Source organism: Cordyceps militaris (genome assembly GCF_000225605.1).
Source record: "Cordyceps militaris CM01 unplaced genomic scaffold CCM_S00002, whole genome shotgun sequence".
In the NCBI taxonomy this organism is placed as follows: Eukaryota; Fungi; Ascomycota; class Sordariomycetes; order Hypocreales; family Cordycipitaceae; genus Cordyceps; species Cordyceps militaris.
The window spans coordinates 2,849,016-2,859,339 of record NW_006271970.1 but is presented as its reverse complement, the minus strand read 5'-3'; positions in this window follow the sequence as shown (position 1 = coordinate 2,859,339).

Sequence of the window (10,324 nt, the reverse complement as noted above, 5' to 3'; positions counted from 1 at the left end):
CCCGCGCCCGCGTCCGTGCCCGCGCCCGCGCCGCCCGGGTACACTGGTAGCACGTGTGCCAGTAGGGGCCGTGGGAGAGGGGCAGTAGGAAGAGGGGGAGGAGAAAGAGGAGGAGGGAGAGAAAGGGGGGGGAGGGGGGGAGGGGAGGAAGGAGAGAAAGAGGAGGAAGGGGGGAAGGGGAGGAAGAGGAAGGGGGGAGAGGGAAGAGGGAGCTAAAGGAGGGGGTTTAGGAGGGGGAAGGGGGGAGGGGGGGGGAATCATTTTTCCATTGCTTATATATATTTAAGGGCATACAAATTGACGTGGCCATTCTGAGCCCATGCGGTCTCTTGTCTCGATGTTCCATAGGTGCTTGTTGCTTTGGCGTAGGTTTGACACCGCGCAGGTTGGGTTAGGACACCAAGTAACTCCCCGCATATCCTCGTCAAGCGCCATACCGTATGATTGGTGATGGACTATGTCTTGCCAGCCGGAGCTACAGGCCTCGCTGATGTAATACCTGATGCTTTGAACCAGTACAAGCAAGTCGTCTCGGCCCTGGCAGTGTTCGACCCAAATTTTGGCCTCTGCACCAGTAGATCCAGCAGCAATGCTATGGCTGTATTGGCTGCAGCGTGGTTGAGTACTGACGAAAAGGTCTGCATCGGCGGCACTCCTCCAGGGTTTGGCTGGGTCCGGACAAAGCGGCCATCGCATATGCTTAGCTTCCGGACTCGATCCGCGCCACTCGACGCAGTCACACAAGTTGGGGTCGAAAATTCTAAGGGGATTACCCGCCACGGGCCATAATTGAGGCATCCACTGTGTCGCGCTCATGCCGCGCGGTTCTTCTTCAAATGCCTTTCGAAGACTCTCAGCGCACATTTTCCCCGACGGCAGCCGCGTGACAAATATGTGTCGTGCATGCAGAAGATCCATGAACAAGCCATCATGGTCATTTCGGCTGACAAAGAAGGAAGGGAATCTATCTTGCGCGCAAGTGTCGATGTCGCAACGCAGTGATGGGTGAAAATGTTCTTGGTTTATGCATCTCAGCTCTTCAAGCGGTGTGTGCTCTCTCGATGTGACCTGATGCCAAGTCATGGTGGGAACATGATTGCAAAGGACAAAGTAGCCCTCATGACCGATGCATATTCTATCACTTGACTCCGGTAACAGACGCTGACCAGAGGAGAAATGCATGCTTCTGTGCTTTGTGCGACACCGCGAGCAGTATAGCTCTGACATGAACTCCAGGAGGGCTTTGCCAGAATCATCACCCTTGCGCTTCGTCGCACACTTTGAGCACATGCTCCCGAAGGAGCTTGCGGCTTGGTTTTTGAACCATAAGGAGGGCGGAGTCCATATGCGAGCCGTGTCGTAGAATCTGTCTTCGTCCTCGTCCGGCGTCAGATGATGTTGTTCAAAACCCGCATCGCTGCTGAAAAGCCACATGAATATTCGAGATGTGTGTCGCAGTCGGAGTAAACTGTCGAGATCAAGTGATTTCATGAGGACTATGAGGGTCTTGTCCGGCAGTCGCAGAAGCGGGCTCCAAATCTGGTTTTTGTACGCATTCTGGACAAGTATGTCGGCGCCCTTGTTCTTCAACACACACTAATATCGTTAGATGGAGAAATCCGAGTTGTGTCTGGTGTCAAGTACTTACCGAGTCATACGGGGGGGTGGCAAGTCAGACTCCATCTGGTAGATTTCAAGCAGTCTGGTTAAAGAGAAGGGGAAAGAAATTCATGACATGTGAGAGCGCAGACGTGATTTATATCGATATCGTTAGCTCGATTTTTACCTTTCCTTCCGAAGGACGGCTAGCACACGTGGCAGTGGCTAGAAAGGCAAAAACACAGCCACGACTTCGATGTGCGTTCTAGGTTACGGTAGCTTCTGTTTCCGGGCGTATAGCGCGATGGCTCGCGAGCATAGTTGAGGGCTGTGCTGCAATGTAAGATTTGAATCTTGCAACGAGACCTGTGCTTAATTAGGAAAACCCCACAGAAGGTCCCTATATCATTTTGTAGGAGACCGTACATACATAGAAACAAGACTGTATTGTGGCTGTATTGTGTTTTTGATATGGCTTTTGCCTAGACCAGCCGCGCTTCGATGTGCGCCTTTAGGCTGTTATCGACGAATTGAGGAGCTCTCGCATAGCTGCCTTAATTAAAGCCTTGAGCCGTGATGCCGCTGCCGCTGCCGCGTTGGCTGCCTATGTTGGGTTGGCTGCGCTGCCTCTGCTGAAGCCCTGGAGCCAGATGGCGAGTGAGGCTATCTAGGAATTCGGTTTCTTGTATTGATGTTGATGTGAGGTCTGTTGTTGATAGAAGCGCGTGATAGGTCTGTTGTGGTGGCTGTGTTGACCTTGATTGGCTCAGGTCTCTGATTGGCTGAAAACCCCGCTAGTGCTAGGTTACTGCAGCGCCAGTGGATGACGCCGCGCCAGTCTATTAGTAATAGGTATAGGCTCATGTTGCAAGATTTAAATAATTCAGAGGACCTGTAGCCACCGTGGCAAGAGCCAAATCGCGCCTCGATTTAATGATGCTGTACCACACATTGCCAGCGCTAGCAGAACGCTTTCATTAGCCAGAAATGACACGAATCCATCTTTATGACCCTTCCCACTTTGGTACAACTTTAAAACCCCCAGTTTCCCTCGGGTTGTTCTTCACGAGGGGCACACAGAACATGGCTCGCGAAAGCGCTAGACCATCTTGATAAAAGAAGATCTTCTAGGTAGTTGTTTCGAATGACTCGAGAGCAACTATCGGATGAGATCCGTCCGTCCTCGTCCGGGCGGGCGCGGGCGCGGGCGCGGGCAGCCGCTTTTGGGCAGTATTTTGAGAAATGGGGCCGTAGTTAGCCGTGGGTTACAGCGTCATATCTCATATCCAGTCCATGTGCGTGGCACCGTATTTTCGACCTTGCCTCCTCGTCAATCTGAACACTGGGCCAGGGATACAAAGCAACTGCCGATGTGCGTCGCATTCATTCTGGGGACTAATACAATGCTACAACAAGTGCTGGATTGTTATGACAAAAATGAGGTGAGACTCTCAATATCCGAGACAAGACTTGGTCCCTTGTGGTTTCTATTTTTGCGCCATCACCCGCCGGCAAATTTGGCCTGCCCTTGTAAAGTTCAATGATGACAGAAAAAGAAAGGTGAACAAGGTGCTTGTGCCACATGCAATTCGCGCTTTCAATTGCTCGTTGTGCTGTGGATTCCGGCAAAACAATACTGAGCTACTAGTTACCGCGTCAGGCACAGCCGTGAATAGCAAGCTGCGAAACGAGCCTGGTATAGCTACTTAGGCCTATACGCTGACGAGACTGACCAAGTTTGATGAGCTTGGTTGAAATGCTGGGCGCTTAGTTCGGTGTAACAACCGAGGCAACATGGAAACAACCTCACAAAAGAAAGCCATTAACAGACTTGGTTTGTTGTACAAACCTGGAAACACGCTTTCATGATACGGGACATACCGCGCAAAGCTGAACGGGCTACATTCGTCAGGATAGATGCAATCTTCACAGAGGCCTCGTGAGCATGAGCAACGACGCGCATATATAGAACAGACGGAGTCCTACTCATCAGTTGCATGATGATGGCACCACAGCTTGACGACACAAACTACTCCAAATTATCCTGAAGTGTTTGATCGACCTCAACATTACTCCGTGAATCTCTTTGGTCGCCCCTGGTTACGTATTTGAGTAGCAGGAAGTTGTATTTGCATTGTTACTACTTGGCCGTCAATTGCTGCCCGTAGCCTCGAGAATCTGTTAAGGACTTGAGCCCTCGCCAGAGTGTATGCAACTGCCTATGGACATAATAGGCGTTTAATGATGGCAGGGGGCTATCTGCATCTTGGATGAATACATTGATCCAGAGTCCCTCGCCCCGGAGGATCTTCGATGTAGATGGTGATAAATGTTCGATTAATAATAGACGATTTTACAGGGATTGATTGCGTTCAATGCGAGTCCGCGTGATGAAATCCCATAATACATCTTGATTCATACAAATCGGCGTCGGAGTACACCGCTGGTGCAGAACAAGGCGAAGCAGCAATGTACGACAGGGCTGCAATGTAGCACTGCGCCTCCGACAGCAACTATCAGAGCCCATCAGAAAAACCCCCTCAATGCCTCGCCGACGCAACATCAAGATGAAAGGACCGTAAACCCGCTCCACCAGCCAAGAGCCAGAAGCAAGATGCGCCCCCTGTCAGATAGAATATGTGACGAGCTGAATTCGATGGTGCCCAGTCACGCAGGCGTCCAGCTCAGCTCGGTACTTGCGTGCCACTTAGCCTTTGTTGGCAGCAGACGCGACCGAGGCCCTGTTCCGTTGGAGGTGGATGGAGAGATCGACAGCCAGGTACCTGGGCCGACGATGGTTCAGGCCCATGCGTCTTTTTTTTTCTTCCTGTGATGCTTTTATCCAACTCGCTAACTAAAACAACATTCTTTCCTTTCTGCCTCGGCCTTTTGCCCCGGGTGCCGGATCAAAGTCTAACGTTCTATGCAAGGATACACATACATGGAACAAGGTCCGAAGTAGCTGAAATGAAGCCGCTGCCCCCGGCGGTGCCTGTGCACACACGTATCTGTAGAATCCAGTGCAGGGCTGCAGCCAGCACGCGATTGACAGCTTTGACAGGGCACCGCTCGGCCGTTGCGAGGCTGACAGACGTTGGTTGCGCGGAACGCACTGATGCCCACGATGAGACATTTTCAAGCTTGAAGAATTGTCCGCGGCGGATAAAACGAGAGGCTCTTTCAGCCTCGGCATCTATTGCAACGCAGCCGAAGAGGGGAGAGAGGAAACCACTATTAGGCGACAGGATCGAAAAGGTTCAATGCTTGTCCCTCAAACTGCTCGAAATCGTCAGCCTCGCGCGACAACCAGTTTCCATTGATTCTCGACTCCTGGCGCAAAGCGACACACGCCCGTCTCCGGCCGCCCGTCCCGCCCGAGAGCACATCAACTATGCTCAAGATGGTTTAAACTAGGTAGCTGGAACAATGAGAAGGAAAGGGGAAAAGAAGGTTCGCTCGCTTACTAGTACCGACCTTTTTGCCCGCCCCCTTTCCTTGGTTTGGCTATACTTCACTAATCAGTGATCGGCTGTGGAAAAGGATTCTCTCGCCGACAAACAAGGGGAACTCGGAGAGTCGGGTCGCGCTATTTCACGCTTCAAGCTCTAATTTGCGCAGTAGCGTCATGAAGAGAGTTTGGTCTTCTCCTTTTCTTGAAGAGCTATTCTGTTCCCAATACAGCGTCCGCTGTGGCAAAGTTGCCTCCCGGATTCTTAAACTAGAAATACAGCATGGAGCAGGGCTAAACTCGAGTTGACGAACAGACGCAAGCAATGAATAGAAAATAGTAGTTACTCCCCTGACATGTGTTGGAGAATTGTGCTGATTGTCTTGGACTCTGCAGCACGGTGCGCTAACAAGGGTGCCGAACCACGCCGCTAATCTTTCTTAGCGAAAGGCGGTAGCTCTGTGGAGATCTGCTTTGTCCTGACTTGCAATTAACTAACTTTCAAAGTTGGTCGTGGAATAGTTGGAGTGGGCATGGTTGAAAGGTTATCCTCACCAACTCCACAGCCAGCCTCGTACACTTCTGCACAGATTTCCGTCTCTTTTGAACAGACATCTGGAACAAGCTCTCAGCCACATGGCGTTGGTTCGCGTTCCAAATTAAACAACCACGCCACATTGCGCTGAGTGTGTGTGTGCGTCTGGGGTTGCCACTGGTGGGAGAAATTCAAGACGCGTCTCTAGAATGACCAGGACTGGCAGCCTCTGTAGTGTATTAAGGGCCATGTGGGGAATTGCCAGTCCGACGCCCACGGATGCTAATACTCTATAATCTAGACATGGCAAACGATGGCATTGTGACTCGCATTTTCGTGAGGCTGGTCGCCATGTCTACTGTCAGCATGCCCTGGTCCTTCGCGGCCACAACTAATACTTCTGTAGGCTGTAGGCGAATAGCTAGAGGCTGTGGGGCACAAACCAGGATGTGCGAAATGACGAGCAAGCTGGCATTTGTGTAACTAGTTAGTTAGTTAGAATAGTTACGGATTCGTAAGTATGCAGTACCAGTACTGGTACACTGTGCTTCTGGGCCAACGCGGCTCATGCCAACCCTGGCATCTTATTGTTCAGTCGGAAATTTGAGCGGCTTGCTTGTTATCTGCCAACGCGACAGCTGTCCGTTGGATCCGAGCATCTTAGGCTCGTGCTTGGCCCGGAAGGTGAGCCGGAGCTGTTCTTGTGCTCCCAAACATACGCCACATTCGGGCTTGCATCACATTTTTGCCTCCCTCATTGTCCCCGTGTATTACCTTGAACTTTCTTTTGCTCTTTATTGGCAGAAAAGGCTCTCGGAAAAGCCAGTCCCGCACCACTCGGAAACGGCTGGTCAGCCGCACCGTTCGTTCGGCTTTGCTTGTCAATATGCGGGCAGGATTTTTTCAAACCTGTTGCAAAAGTTGCCTTGTTGCGAACTTTTCATCTAGTTAGCTGGATTGCAGCCTAGACTCTGACGCGTCTCCATCAAGCAGTCCTTGCAAATGTGACGACCCAACAATCGTCCCCATAGCTATCAACCGAAAGTCTCCGGGCCGACATCCCATCAAATACGTTCCACTAGCTCCTGAGCCAAAGATAAGAGAAAACGTCAAATAAATACCGGACGTCCGCGGGCCGCTATGCACTATGCCCGATCGCACCACAAGCCCGATTCCCCCCCAGGCAGAGAAGGCGACTGCGTTTCGTGGCCAGAAATGCCTATTCATAAACGTGATCAACCGACCATGCGGATATGGAGAAAAAAAGTTGGAGCCCGGCAGACCATGTAAAGTGACAACAGCAGGTCGCGGTGATGGCTCGTTATTCACGCAGAGATGGGGCTCTGCCTACACACACAGGCGGCGCTCTGACTCTGTCTGATAGACTCGCATCACTAATCCCTAAAGCATAGGCTACTTACTGCCGACGACCAAGTCCCATACTCAGTAACTCTATTTGAGTGAATTTGTAGTCAGCGAAGAAACACGAGACATGAGCAGTGTGCCTTTCAGCCCACCGAAGTACCACCACAAAAGTGTAACGCCTGGGAGCTTGTGTGATGGCAGAAAAGGCGGTGCTGTGAGGTCAAATAAGGCTGACAGTTGTCAATCTGGACTGCAAGCCTCGTTGTTCACCGACAAGGGGTACAGAGTACATAGCTACGAAGACAATTCAGTGACAAGAAGTAACTAACTATTCACTCCCTGCAGCACGAACGCGTATCAGTTGCGGCGTCGAATTGCTACTGACATGTCAAATTCAACTCAGTGGTTGTGGTTCTCAGACTGTCGCTGCTGGGGTCGCATTGACCGCGAACCCACCTGGATCAGAACCGTGGCGGCAGCGGAAGCCCGTTGCCGAGAAGCCCTGGCCTAGTGACACCAACTGTGGTTAGCGGCTAAGAGGGAAGATGGCTGGGTTTTATCGAAGTGACTGTTGTTAGGCAGGCTGCATCATGCAAAGCGCATGGTGCCGCCAGCTGCTAGTACTGTAGTACTTGGTTGCAAACGTCACAGCTAGGGTGACGTTATGGCAAAGGGTTGTCGGAAGCGACAACAGCGGAATCGAGGAGATGTTGAGACCGCCTAGTTACCTTCCTTGTGCTCGTACAGACACCATGGATTATGCCATGTTGTGTGGCGCAACTTCAGACGTCTTGTGCCGTACGCCTGACTGTTTTAGATTCGACTGAAGTGTCGGCTCTTGGATCAAGACTCATGACACATGGAAGGTGTTTCTGATTGTCCGATAAACTCAAGGAGCATCGGTCCTGAGCCATTGATGGGTCGGAAGATTCACTGATATGCCGCTCTGGGGCAGTACTTGCTCCGCACCGGCATTTCTCTGCGGGGTTATTTGAACAAATTCTCCGTTGAGGCAAGGAGAGCACTGCCTGAGGTCTGAGGACACCAAGTTGATCGATGTAGGACGAGCTGCGAAGGATGTCATATGTATCCATACGTAGGACAGACAGACAGCGGTCATTGCACGGCCCTTTCCCCACAACCGCACATCCACCTAGGTAGCATGTACTTGGACAGCTGCATCATGCATCGCAACTTGGCAAGACTACCGGTAACTAACTATGTATGTACTCCACAGAGTCCAGAGAGAGCACGCCGAAGTGACTGGGAAGCGCAAATCAACCTGCATGCTGTACACTCCAGTTAGTCGGTGTGCCTCACAAACAACAACCTTTCGCAGCTTTGGGTGCTGTAACCATTCCTTTACCCTTTGTCATTCCACTGGCCAAGGATGGTACCGCACGAAACACCTTCCACCGTCGAGTTTTCGAGGAGACAATCCAGGGGGCGATGGTGGTTGTCAGTCCAAAGGATTGGCGCTGCTGCGTTCGCTAGAGTAAAGGATATTACCATATACGTAGATGATCAATCATACACCGCGAAACAGGGGTCGTTGTGAAGGGTATCAGGGAGAACATCAGACGACACATTGATACCATGATACGACGGATGTAATGGGAAATAGACTAGTAGAGCATTAATGCTAAATACTGTTACACATTACGGATACTTGCCATGTGCTCAGACCACGGCGGAATCACGTACAACACTGACTGGGGCTTGCGAGTCTCTTGTCGCTGTTGTACAAAAGTAGGAAGAAAAGCAAAGAGAAGAAAAGAAAAGAAAAGAGAAGAAAAGGAAGCTACGCAATGGCGCTGTTTCACACATCCCAGAGTTTTTATCCAGCCTTTGTGGTTTGAGGCATGAAGTCGCGGGACTTCAACGTCATAAGAATGGCGTAGCTTGCACTAAAATAATAATTGCATGGTAGTTATCGGTGCGAGGGGGCGATTGAGGGTGTCGAGGGCGTTGATCTTGTTGATAATACGTATCTTCCAATGCTGGTAGCAGGGTAATACCTCGTCGGACCGTTTGTTGGAGAGTACGGAGTAACATGCATGAGTTTCTTTTTCTTGTCGACGTGCGGCGGCTTGTGTATGAACCCCAGTACGGATTTGCATGGCAGACAATAAGGAGGTACAAAACGCCACTGTTAATGCCAAAGCGTAACGAAGGCCGACATTGCGCTAAGCTCGCTTTGTTCTCCCCCAGACTTTGAATCGTTCCGGGCAGACCGTTGGCGGCGCAATAATCACCTCCCTCTAATCTGTATATTGGGCGCAAAGGTCTGGCCCAATCACTGTAGGACGATGCCAGCATTTTTAAGCTTCAGAGCTGTCCAATTAATTGTTTGATGGCTGAGAAAAGAAAGCTTGGACAAGCTGGAGCAGGGATGATGCCAGTTTTGATTCAGAGTTGAGAGCTTCCGCTCGACGCTCGCTCGTGCGTCTGCGACTATGGCTCCATCTTGGTGGAGCACAGGGCTGGCTGTCTTGCTTCCTTGACCGTTACTAAAAAGGGACGCGCTGGCATCGTCTTATTAGTTAGTGATCCAAGGCTGTCGAAAGCAGGGCCATGGCTGCAGCGGCGAGAGATTACTGCCCTTGCAAGAGTAGTAGCACTCACTCACGGCTGGTTGCAACAAGCGAGAACCCGAACACCATTCATTGCCTTCCAGGCTGCCCTTCCCCTGGGATGGTGTGGAGCGGTAGATGGTTGACCCTTGGCCGCGGTATGTCCGTATGTACTCCTAGAACCCCTTCACGGCTGGAAACTTGTGGTTGGTTGGTTTTTGCGCACCTCCAGGACGGGAGACTGCCCTTGACATCGTGGTTCAACCATTGGCATGTCTTGGGTCAAAATGACGAATTCGCAGGGAGAAATGGCTATTGCGTACTTGGTTGCAGATAGCTGATGGTGGTGGTGGTGGTGATAGCTGGCGGAAGGTTTATCAATGACGATGGAAGCTGGACTGCGCGGTTGCATGTGGAGAGGGCACTCTGATTGTCGTTTATTAGGTTAGCTATGTGTTGCCATGATGCTGGCCGAGCTGAGGCAATATATGCACTCTTGGACCGCCACTGCAAGTCGCAGGTGAGATGCAGGATGCGTCAGAGTGTAACTAGGCACTGCCATGCGTTTGCAGGCAGACCAGAGGAACGTTGGGCCGGGGTAAACGAGGCGAAAGCAAAGAAAGAGTATGTTTATTATGAAAAAGTCAAGTCGATCACGACAAAACATCCACTTGATAGAGTGCCGGGATAGAGGTGGTGGTGGTGGTGTACCGAGTACGGATAGTTAGGATGGTTAGGATGGTTAGGATGGCGGGCGGAGAGGATGAGAAGACACAGGACTCGCACGTCCGTGATACTTTGGGT